Raw genomic sequence first — 12,284 nt, 5'->3', positions numbered from 1 at the left:
GTTATGAGCTTGTCGCAGTGTGTACTTAGCAAACCGCGACCCACGTGCGAATCCACCCCGGCCACCCACCCCCGTCGAGGTGCACACCCTCCCTCGCGAAGTGCGCCCCGTTCGCCAAGTGTGAGCCCTGCCCGGGTGCGCGCACCTTGCTAGGGCGTCGGGTGTGCACCCGGCCCGGCCTACGTGCGTGCACCTGGAGGGGGCGTCGTGTGCGTGCAGTGTCCCGTCTGCAACGCGGTGCCCACACACCACCTCGGGCGCAACGACCTGCGCTCACATGTGGGCCGAGTGCACCTTGGTGCATGTTCGGGGCGCCTCGGGTGCACGCTCGATCTTGCCCCGGTGCACCAAGGCGCTCGGTTTGCCCCGGGTGCGCACTTGGTGCAAGGTGGGCACCCAAAATAGGGATCAAGCACCAAAACACAAGTTTCGGGATGCAAAATGGGACCCAAGGACCACAAATGCGTTCCAAGACCCATGATGGGTCCACGAGAACAAAAATGTGTTCCGAGACTTAATAAACAAATATTGGGTTTTAGGAGAAGAAACATGCTCTGATGCCCAAAACGAGAATCGACCCCGAAAAGGCCACAGGCCAAAAGTGGGATGCGAGACAAAAAAAAATGGGACCCGAGGACCAAAATTGGGTTCCCAGGTCGAAGACAGGGCAACCGGACAAGAAACGACCTCTAAGGCTCGAAATGAGTCCCGACGACTAAAACTTGACAAGAAGCACCCATCAGGCACCCAACTCGACACCCATGGGATGCCGACCCACCCGGGCTTCCACCTAGCACACCTTGGCACCCACCCACCCTCGCACCCAACCTCGCACCCAACTTAGCACCTTTGAACCCACATTGGCACTCACCCTGACCCTGGCACCTTGGAACCCACATTGGCACTCACCTTGACCCTGGCACCCACCTTTGCACTCACCTTGGGACCCACCCTGGCTCCCACCTCGGCACCCACCCAGACACCCACCTTGGTTCCTTGGCACCCACCTTGGATCCTTGGCACCCACCCCGACACCCACCTTGGCACGCAACTTGGCTACTTGCCACCCACCTTGGCTCCTTGACGCCCACCCCGACAACCACCCCGTGACCTACCCTGGCTAGGGTTGGTGCACACCCACCCTGGTGCCCACCTTGGCACCCACCCTATGACCCACCTTGGCACGCACCTTAGTACCCACCCCGTTACCCACCCTAGGACCCACCCCGTGACCCACCTTGGCCAGGGTGGGTGCACCCACCCTGGTGCCCACCTTGGCACCCACCCATCCTAGCACCCAGCCTGTGACCGGGCTTGGAACCCAACCTTGCACCCGCACCCGTCTTGGCCAGTGTGGGTGCGCACCCATCCTGGCACCCACGTTGTGACACACCCTTTAACCCACGCACCCTAGCACCCACGTTGGCACCCACCTTGGAACCCAACCTAGCAACTTGGCACCCACCCCGTGACCCACCTTGGCATCCACCATAGCAGTCGCCGACTTGGCACCCACCTCGGCACCCACCTTGACACTTGTGGACCCACCTTGCCACTCACCCTAGCATCGACCCATCCTAGCACCCACCCTGGCACCTTTGCACCCTAGCACTCACCCATCCTAGCACCTAACCTGTGACCCACCTTGACACTCACCCTCGCACCCACCTTGGAACCCAACCTAGCACCCACCCACCCTGACACCAACCCTAGCACCTACCCACCCTTGCACCCACCCTGTGACCCATCTTGGCACCCACCCATCCTACCACTCAACCTATCACCCACCTTCTCACCCACCTTGGCATCCACCTTAGCACCCACCCACACTGGCACCTTGGCACCCACCTCGGGCAAGGTGGGTGCACACCCACCCTGGCACCCAATTTAGAACCCACCGAGCATGTTACCCACCTTGGCACCCACATTGCAGCCCACCCTAGTACCCACCCTATGACCCACATTGGCATCCACACCCTAGCACCCAGGCACCTCGACACCCGCCTTGACACCCACCCTAGCACTGAACCTGTGACCCACCTTGGAACTCACCCTAGAACCCACCCACCCTGTGAACCACCTTGGCATCCACCTTAGCACCCACCCACCTTGGCACCCACTCTAGCACTCACCCATCCTAACACCCAACTTGTTACCCACCTTGGCACCCGCCCTCGCGTCCACCTTGAAACCCACCCTAGCACCCACCCACGCAGGAGCCCACCTTGGCACCCAACCTAACACCCACGCATCCTGGCACCCAACTTGTGACCCACCTTGGAACCCACCCTAGTACCCACCTTTGAACCCACTATATCACCAACCCACCTTGGCACCCACCCTATGACCCTCTTTGGAATCCACCCTAGCACGCACCCACCCTGGCACCCACCATGGAGCGCACCCTAGCACCCACCCACCTCGGCACGCACCTCAACACCCACCTTGGTGTGCGCACTGCGCCAACCTCTCAAAGACCCTATGTGGTGCGCTCCAAAGTGTACACCTTTGGTGCGCTCCAAGGTGCGCACCTTTGGTGCACACCGAGGTGCACACCAAAGTGTGCACCGAGGTGAGCACCAAAGTGCACTCCAGGGTGCACACCAAGGCGTGCACCTTTGGTGCGGTCAATGCAAACGAATTCGGAAGTTGGGGTCGATGTCCTAATCGCTGCTGCAGACTACACGTATGAGAATCGGACAAATAGCTTTATATAGGGGAGGTGTTGCGTTTGATGGGTCGACTCCCCTGGTTGTGTGCACTGCACCAACTTCAAAGACCCTGTCTTGTTTAAGAAGTCAAAAGTTGGGGTGGATGTCCTAATCATTGCTGCAGTCTACGCATGTATGAGAATCAGACAAATAGCTTATATAGGGGAGGTGTTGCATTCGGTGGGTTGACTCCCCTGGTTGTGCGCACTGCGCCAACCTCAAAGACCCCGCATAGCAGAAGAAGTCGGAAGTCGGATTTTGGTGAGCACCAAGGCGTGCACCTTTGGTGCGGTCAACGCAGACGAATTCAGAAGTTGGGGTGGATGTCCTAATCGTTGTTGCAGGCTACACATGTATGAGAATCAGACAAATAGCTTATATAGGGGAGGTGTTGGGTTTGATGGGTCAACTCCCTTGGTTGTGCGCATTACGCCAACCTCAAAGACCTTGTTTTCGTTAAGAAGTCAAAAGTTGGGGTCAATGTCCTAATGGCTCCTGCAGGCTACACATGTATGAGAATCGGACAAATAGCTTATATAGGGGAGGTGTTGGGTTTGATGGGTCGACTCCCCTGGTTGTGCGCATTACGTCAACCTCAAAGACCTTGTTTTCGTTAAGAAGTCAAAAGTTGGGGTCGATGTCCTAATTGCTCCTGTAGACTACACATGTATGAGAATCAGACAAATAGCTTATATAGGGGAGGTGTTGGGTTTGATGGGTTGACTCCCCTAGTTGTTCGCATTACACCAACCTCAAAGACCTTGTTTTCGTTTAGAAGCCGAAAGTTGGGGTCGATGTCCTAATTGCTCCTGCAGGCTACGCATGTATGAGAATCAGACAAATAGCTTATATAGGGGAGGTGTTGGGTTTGATGGGTCGACTCCCCTGGTTGTGCGCATTGCGCCAACCTCAAAGACCCTGCATTGCGGATGAAGTCGAAAGTCAGAGTTTGGTGTGCTACAAGGTGTGGTCGAAGGTGCTCACCTAGGTGTGCACCTTTGGAGCACAGGAAAAGTGCCCTCCAAAAGTGCGCACCTTTGGAGTGCACAAAAGTGCCCTCCAAAAGTGCGCACCTTTGGAGCGCAGAAAAGTGCCCTCCAAAAAGTGCCCTCCAAAAGTGCGCACCTTTGGAGCGCAGAAAAGTGCCCTCCAAAAAGTGCCCTCCAAAAGTGCGCACCTTTGGAGCGCAGAAAAGTGCCCTCCAAAAAGTGCCCTCCAAAAGTGCGCACCTTTGGAGCGCAGAAAAGTGCCCTCCAAAAAGTGCCCTCCAAAAGTGCGCACCTTTGGAGCGCAGAAAAGTGCCCTCCAAAAAGTGCCCTCCAAAAGTGCGCACCTTTGGAGCACAGAAAAGTGCCCTCCAAAAAGTGCCCTCCAAAAGTGCGCACCTTTGGAGCGCAGAAAAGTGCCCTCCAAAAAGTGCCCTCCAAAAGTGCGCACCTTTGGAGCGCAGAAAAGTGCCCTCCAAAAAGTGCCCTCCAAAAGTGCGCACCTTTGGAGCGCAGAAAAGTGCCCTCCAAAAAGTGCCCTCCAAAAGTGCGCACCTTTGGAGCGCAGAAAAGTGCCCTCCAAAAAGTGCCCTCCAAAAGTGCGCACCTTTGGAGCGCAGAAAAGTGCCCTCCAAAAGTGCGCACCTTTGGAGCGCACAAAAGTGCCCTCCAAAAGTGCGCACTTTTGGTGCGCACCAAGGCGCTGGTTCGGTCGTTGCAGGCGAGTTCGGAAGTTGGGGTCGATGTCCTGAGCGGAGGTGCAAACTACACAGGTGTCGGAATCGGACAAATAGCTTATATAGGGGAGGTGTATGCTTCGATGGGTCGACTCCCCAGGTTGAGCGCACCGCGCCAACCTCAAAGACCCTACGGTATGGATGAAGTCGGAAGTTGGGTCCGATGACCGATTCGATTAGTAGGTATGCTCATGAGGTCGGAATTTGGGTCCGATGACCTGCCATGTGCAGGAAGGCGAATGTTGGCACTGTGCGTTGCAAGGTGCACACCAAGGCGCTGGTGCGGTCTTTTTAGTCGAGTTCGGAAGTTGGGGTCGATGTCCTGATCGGAGGTGCAAGCTACACAGGTGTGGGAATCGGACAAATAGCTTATATAGGGGAGGTGTATGCTTCGTTGGGTCGACTCCCCGGGTTGAGCGCACCGCGCCAACCTCAAAGACCCTACGGTATGGATGAAGTCGGAAGTTGGGTCCGATGACCGATTCGATATGTAGGCATACTCGCGAGGTCGGAATTTGGGTCCGATGACCTGCCACGTGCAGGAAGGCGAATGTTGGCACTGTGCGTTGCAAGGTGCGCACCAAGGCGCTGGTTCGGTCGTTGGAGGCGAGTTCGGAAGTTGGGGTCGATGTCTTGATCGGAGGTGCAAACTACACAGGTGTGGGAATCGGACAAATAGCTTATATAGGGGAGGTGTATGCTTCGTTGGGTCGACTCCCCGGGTTGAGCGCACCGCGCCAACCTCAAAGACCCTACGGTATGGATGAAGTCGGAAGTTGGGTCCGATGACCGATTCGATATGTAGGCATACTCGCGAGGTCGGAATTTGGGTCCGATGACCTGCCATGTGCAGGAAGGCGAATGTTGGGACTGTGCGTCGCAAGGTGCGCACCAAGGCGCTGGTGCCGTCGTTGCAGTCGAGTTCGGAAGTTGGGGTCGATGTCCTGGTCAGAGGTGCAAACTACACAGGTGTGGGAATCGGACAAATAGCTTATATAGGGGAGGTGTATGCTTCGATGGGTCGACTCCCTGGGTTGAGCGCACCGCGCCAACCTCAAAGACCCTACAGTATGGATGAAGTCGGAAGTTGGGTCCGATGACCGATTCGATACGTAGGCATATTGGCGAGGTCTGAATTTGTGTCCGATGACCTGCCATGCGCAGGAAGGCGGAATTTGGGTCCGATGACCGAGTTGATGGCGTGCCATGCGCAGAAAGGCGGAATTTGGGTCCGATGACCGAGTTGATGTTGATGGCCCGCCATGCACAGGAAGGCGGAATTTGGGTCCGATGACCGATTTGAAGGCGTGCCATACGCAAAAAGGCGGAGTTTGGGTCCGATGACCGAGTTGATATTGATGGCCCGCCATGCGCAGGAAGGCGGAATTTGGGTCCGATGACCTGACATACGCATGGAGTCCGACTCGGGGGCCGATGTTCGATTCGATGACTTGCATTGTGGGTAAAGTCGGAAGTTGTGGTCTTTGACCCGATTCGATGACCAGACTTCGGCTGCTTGAGAATCGGACAAATAACTTATATAGGGGAGGTAGTGTTCTCGAGCATCCTCCCCCCGTGCCCATTTATGTCGATTGATGCTGGTGCTCGACTGGTTGGAGCGCTCGGATGCAAAAATCTTGCACCAGGATTTATCGATTGTGATGGACACGGCAAGTCTCCTGATTGCTATGCAGGAGCTCATCGTGAATCTCTATGCGGCCTTGGTATGGACTCGACCTGCGGAATGGTTCGGCAATGGTAGTCGCTCCAACACGTCCTTGCAATGGCCACAGAGGTGATTCGACTAGAGCTCCAGTCTAGCTTTTGGGTTGCTTGGCGGACTGGTATAGCCGCGATCGAGTTCCGGCCATGAACGTTTTAGATAGCTCTTGGGCTTTCTGGGACGGAAGTCGGAAGTTTGGGCTGTTGTCCGATTTGATGACCATTCTTCGGATGTGTGAGAATCGGACAAATAACTTATATAGGGGACTGTGTTGTCTCACGCAGCCCCCTCCGTGCCCCTCTATCTCGACCGATGTTGGTGCTTGAAAGGGTTGGGATCGCTCGGATTTATAAACGTGCACCACCATTTGTCGAGTGTGAGGGACGCGGCAGGTCTCCTAAATGCTATGCGGGCGCTCTCTGAGAATCTCTATCCGGCCTCGACACAGACTAGTCTTGCTGAATGGTTTGGCACTGGTAGTCGATCCAACACGTCGTTGTTGTGGCCGCCTAGGCGATTCGATTCGAGCCCCCGTCTAGCTTTTGGGTTGCTTGGCGGATTTTGCCCTATCCGCAAGTGAGCTCGGTCCCTAAACGTTCGAGAAACCCGATTGCTATGCGCCGACTCTCTTTCTTGCGAGCCTCCATCTAGCTTTTGGGTCTCTACGGAACGGAAGTCGGAATCTGGGACCGTTGTTTGATTCGACGAGGCAGACTACGGTTGTGCGAGAATCGGACAAATAACTTATATAGGGGAGGTGTTGACTGGAGCATTCTCCCCCGTGCCCCTCTAACTCGACCAATGCTGGCGCTCGAACGGTGGTAGCGCTCGGATTTTCATTGAGCGCCAGCATTGGTCGATTTAGAGGGGCATGCGAGATTCCCGAATGCTATGCGAGGGCTCTAACGGAAATGTCTATTGGTTTCGGTATGGATGCAATTGCGAGTGGTTCGGCAAAGGTAGTCGTTCCGATGCGTCCATGTCGTGGCCAAATCGATAATTCGATTTGAGCCCTCGTATAGCATTTGGGTCTCTCGATGTGATTCCGCATTCCAGTCCCTTTGGGCACTGCTTGAGCCGCATCCCAGGGGGTTCCCTTCCCAATAATCTGCCTCGCAACCCGATTGCTATGCGGTGAGGCTCCTCGGCCGCCTCGGAACTATCTGTGTATCAGACGCATCGCGGGATAAGGGGTTGGCAACGGTAGTCGCCCCAAGCGCGTCCGATGCTTGGACCATTCCGAGGCGGCCCTGAAGCCTCTTCCGTCTAGCCGTTGGGTCCTTCTCGCCGCATCCCTCGCCTCGCACCCCGATTGCTATGCGGTGAGGCTCCTCGGCCGCCTCGGAACTATCTGTGTATCGGACGCGTCGCGGGATAAGGGGTTGTCACTGGTAGTCGCCCCAAGCGCGTCCGATGCTTGGACCATTCCGAGGCGGCCCTGAAGCCTCTTCCGTCTAGCCGTTGGGTCCTTCTCGCCGCATCCCTCGCCTCGCACCCCGATTGCTATGCGGTGAGGCTCCTCGGCCGCCTCGGAACTATCTGTGTATCGGACGCGTCGCGGGATAAGGGGTTGTCATTGGTAGTCGCCCCAAGCGCGTCCGATGCTTGGACCATTCCGAGGCGGCCCTGAAGCCTCTTCCGTCTAGCCGTTGGGCCCTTCTCGCCGCATCCCTCGCCTCGCACCCCGATTGCTATGCGGTGAGGCTCCTCGGCCGCCTCGGAACTATCTGTGTATCGGACGCGTCGCGGGATAAGGGGTTGTCACTGGTAGTCGCCCCAAGCGCGTCCGATGCTTGGACCATTTCGAGGCGGCCCTGAAGCCTCTTCCGTCTAGCCGTTGGGTCCTTCTCGCCGCATCCCTCGCCTCGCACCCCGATTGCTATGCGGTGAGGCTCCTCGGCCGCCTCGGAACTATCTGTGTATCGGACGCGTCGCGGGATAAGGGGTTGTCACTGGTAGTCGCCCCAAGCGCGTTCGATGCTTGGACCATTCCGAGGCGGCCCTGAAGCCTCTTCCGTCTAGCCGTTGGGTCCTTCTCGCCGCATCCCTCGCCTCGCACCCCGATTGCTATGCGGTGAGGCTCCTCGGCCGCCTTGGAACTATCTGTGTATCGGACGCGTCGCGGGATAAGGGGTTGTCACTGGTAGTCGCCCCAAGCGCGTCCGATGCTTGGACCATTCCGAGGCGGACCCGAAGCCTCTTCCGTCTAGCCGTTGGGTCCTTCTCGCCGCATCCTTCGCCTCGCACCCCGATTGCTATGCGGTGAGGCTCCTCGGCCGCCTCGGAACTATCTGTGTATCGGACGCGTCGCGGGATAAGGGGTTGTCACTGGTAGTCGCCCCAAGCGCGTCCGATGCTTGGACCATTCCGAGGCGGACCCGAAGCCTCTTCCGTCTAGCCGTTGGGTCCTTCTCGCCGCATCCCTCGCCTCGCACCCCGATTGCTATGCGGTGAGGCTCCTCGGCCGCCTTGGAACTATCTGTGTATCGGACGCGTCGCGGGATAAGGGGTTGTCACTGGTAGTCGCCCCAAGCGCGTCCGATGCTTGGACCATTCCGAGGCGGACCCGAAGCCTCTTCCGTCTAGCCGTTGGGTCCTTCTCGCCGCATCCCTCGCCTCGCACCCCGATTGCTATGCGGTGAGGCTCCTCGGCCGCCTTGGAACTATCTGTGTATCGGACGCGTCGCGGGATAAGGGGTTGTCACTGGTAGTCGCCCCAAGCGCGTCCGATGCTTGGACCATTCCGAGGCGGACCCGAAGCCTCTTCCGTCTAGCCGTTGGGTCCTTCTCGCCGCATCCCTCGCCTCGCACCCCGATTGCTATGCGGTGAGGCTCCTCGGCCGCCTTGGAACTATCTGTGTATCGGACGCGTCGCGGGATAAGGGGTTGTCACTGGTAGTCGCCCCAAGCGCGTCCGATGCTTGGACCATTCCGAGGCGGCCCCGAAGCCTCTTCCGTGTAGCCGTTGGGTCCTTCTCGCCGCATCCCTCGCCTCGCACCCCGATTGCTATGCGGTGAGGCTCCTCGGCCGCCTTGGAACTATCTGTGTATCGGACGCGTCGCGGGATAAGGGGTTGTCACTGGTAGTCGCCCCAAGCGCGTCCGATGCTTGGACCATTCCGAGGCGGCCCCGAAGCCTCTTCCGTGTAGCCGTTGGGTCCTTCTCGCCGCATCCCTCGCCTCGCACCCCGATTGCTATGCGGTGAGGCTCCTCGGCCGCCTTGGAACTATCTGTGTATCGGACGCGTCGCGGGATAAGGGGTTGTCACTGGTAGTCGCCCCAAGCGCGTCCGATGCTTGGACCATTCCGAGGCGGACCTGAAGCCTCTTCCCTCTAGCCGTTGGGGCTTTCTCGCCGCATCCCTCGCCTCGCACCCTGATTGCTATGCTGTGAGGCTCCTCGGCCGCCTTGGAACTATCTGTGTATCGGACGCATCGCGGGATAAGGGGTTGGCAGTGGTAGTCGCCCCAAGCGCATCCGATGCTTGGACCATTCCGAGGCGGCCCTGCAGCCTCTTCCGTCTAGCCGTTGGGGCCATCTCGCCGCATCCCCCACCTCGCACCACGATTGCTATGCGGTGAGGCTCCTTGGCCGCCTCGGAACTATCTGTGTATCGGACGCATCGCGGGATAAGGGGTTGTCACTGGTAGTCGCCCCAAGCGCGTCCGATGCTTGGACTATTCCGAGGCGGCCCTGCAGCCTCTTCCGTCTAGCCGTTGGGGCCATCTCGCTGCATCCCCCACCTCCTCGGCCGCCTCGGAACTATCTGTGTATCGGACGCATCGCGGGATAAGGGGTTGGCAGTGGTAGTCGCCCCAAGCGCGTCCGATGCTTGGACTATTCCGAGGCAGCCCTGCAGCCTCTTCCGTCTAGCCTTTGGGGCCATCTCGCCGCATCCCTCGCCTCGCACCCCGATTGCTATGCGGTGAGGCTCCTCGGCCGCCTGGGAACTATCTTCGTATCGGACGCATCGCGGGATAAGGGGTTGTCACTGGTAGTCGCCCCAAGCGCGTCCGATGCTTGGACTATTCCGAGGCGGCCCTGTGGCCTCTTCCGTCTAGCCGTTGGGGCCATCTCGCCGCATCCCCCACCTCGCACCCCGATTGCTATGCGGTGAGGCTCTTCGGCCGCCTTGGAACTATCTTCGTATCGGACGCATCGCGGGATAAGGGGTTGTCACTGGTAGTGGCCCCAAGCGCGTCCGATGCTTGGACTATTCCGAGGCGGCCCTGCAGCCTCTTCCGTCTAGCCGTTGGGGCCATCTCGCCGCATCCCCCACCTCGCACCCCGATTGCTATGCGGTGAGGCTCCTCGGCCGCCTTGGAACTATCTTCGTATCGGACGCATCGCGGGATAAGGGGTTGTCACTGGTAGTCGCCCCAAGCGCGTCCGATGCTTGGACTATTCCGACGCGGCCCTGTGGCCTCTTCCGTCTAGCCGTTGGGGCCATCTCGCCGCATCCCCCACCTCGCACCCCGATTGCTATGCGGTGAGGCTCCTCGGCCGCCTTGGAACCATCTTCGTATCGGACGCATCGCGGGATAGGGGGCTGTCACTGGTAGTCGCCCCAAGCGTGTCCGATGCTTGGACCATTCCTAGGCGGCCCTGAAGCCTCTTCCGTCTAGCCGTTGGGGCCTTCCCGCCCCATCCCTCGCCTCGCACCCCCGATTGCTATGCGGTGAGGCTCCTCGGCCGCCTTGGAACCATCTGTGTATCGGACGCATCGCGGGATAAGGGGTTGGCACTGGCAGTCGCCCCAAGCGCGTCCGATGCTTGGACCATTCCGAGGTGGCCCTGAAGCCTCTTCCGTCTAGCCGTTGGGGCCTTCCCGCCCCATCCCTCGCCTCGCACCCCGATTGATATGCGGTGAGGCTCCTCGGCCGCCTTGGAACTATCTGTGTATCGGACGCATCGCGGGATAAGGGGTTGGCACTGGTAGTCGTCCCAATCGCATCCGATGCTTGGACCATTCCGAGGCGGCCCTGCAGCCTCTTCCGTTTAGCCGTCGGGGCCTTCCCGCCGCATCCCTCGCCTCGCATCCCGATTCCTATGCGGTGAGTCTTCTCGGCCGCCGCGGAACTATACCTGTTATTGCTACTGCATCCTTCGGCTGGTAACCTCCTCTGCCGCCTTGGAACGTTCTCTTTGTCGGACGCGTCGCGGGATAAGGGGTTGGCACTGGTAGTCGCCCCAAGCGCGCCCGATGCATAGACCGCTCCGAGTCGACCTTGCTTTCAGCCTCTCACATGCATAGACCTCTCTGAGTCGACCCTGCAGCCTCTCACGTTTAGCCTTTGGAATCTCGCCTCACAACATGATTGCTATCCTTGATGCATCCCTTGCCTCGAGCCCTGATTGCTTTCTTGGCTGCATCCCTCCTCTCCTCACAGCCCGGTTGTCATCACTGCTTCATCCGTCGCTTCATGCATTCTGGCTGCTGGGCCCTTCCCACCGCACACCTCGATTGCTATCTCTTCTGCATCACACACCCCGATTGCTATCTCTGCTACATCCCTCGGCTCTCACTTCTGCATCCTTCGCCTCACACCTCGATTGCTATCAATGCTGCATCCGTAACCTCACACCCCGATTGCTATGCGGGGAGGCTCCTTGGCCGCCTTGGAAATTTCTGTGTGTCGGACGCACCGCGGGATAAGGGGTTGGCACTGGTAGTCGCCCCAAGTGCGCCCGATTCTTAGACCGCTTCGAGGTGACCTCGTAGCCTCTTTCGTCCAGGCTTCCTGCCTTCAACGCCCTTTTTACACCTCGATTGCTATGCGCGGGCTCGTTGGCGTCTATCACCTCTCTGCGAAGAGTGGCACGATGATTGTTGGGGTAAATCGTAGCAGTCCGATCTCTGGCCTTGGGCCATTGTGAGGGCTGATCGATTTCCTGTGCGCATCTCGTGTTCGCCCAGTAACAGACTCGACGACTTGTAATCGGTCTTGTTCCCGATTGTTCCTGGAGGTAGTCTTCGGAACTCTTGGATTTGACCTGTCACTCGAACTGTCCTCTTCCGAGGATGCTTGTGTGTGTGTGCTTGTGCCATTTCCTTGGCGGTATTAACGAGATATTAAAGAGCGGAGTGAGCGCCTCGCCCAGCTATGTTTGGGGCTCTCACTCCCT

Source organism: Cryptomeria japonica, unplaced genomic scaffold, assembly GCF_030272615.1.
Source record: "Cryptomeria japonica unplaced genomic scaffold, Sugi_1.0 HiC_scaffold_445, whole genome shotgun sequence".
In the NCBI taxonomy this organism is placed as follows: Eukaryota; Viridiplantae; Streptophyta; class Pinopsida; order Cupressales; family Cupressaceae; genus Cryptomeria; species Cryptomeria japonica.
The sequence above is the reverse complement of the archived record's forward strand: the minus strand, read 5'-3'. Positions refer to the sequence as shown.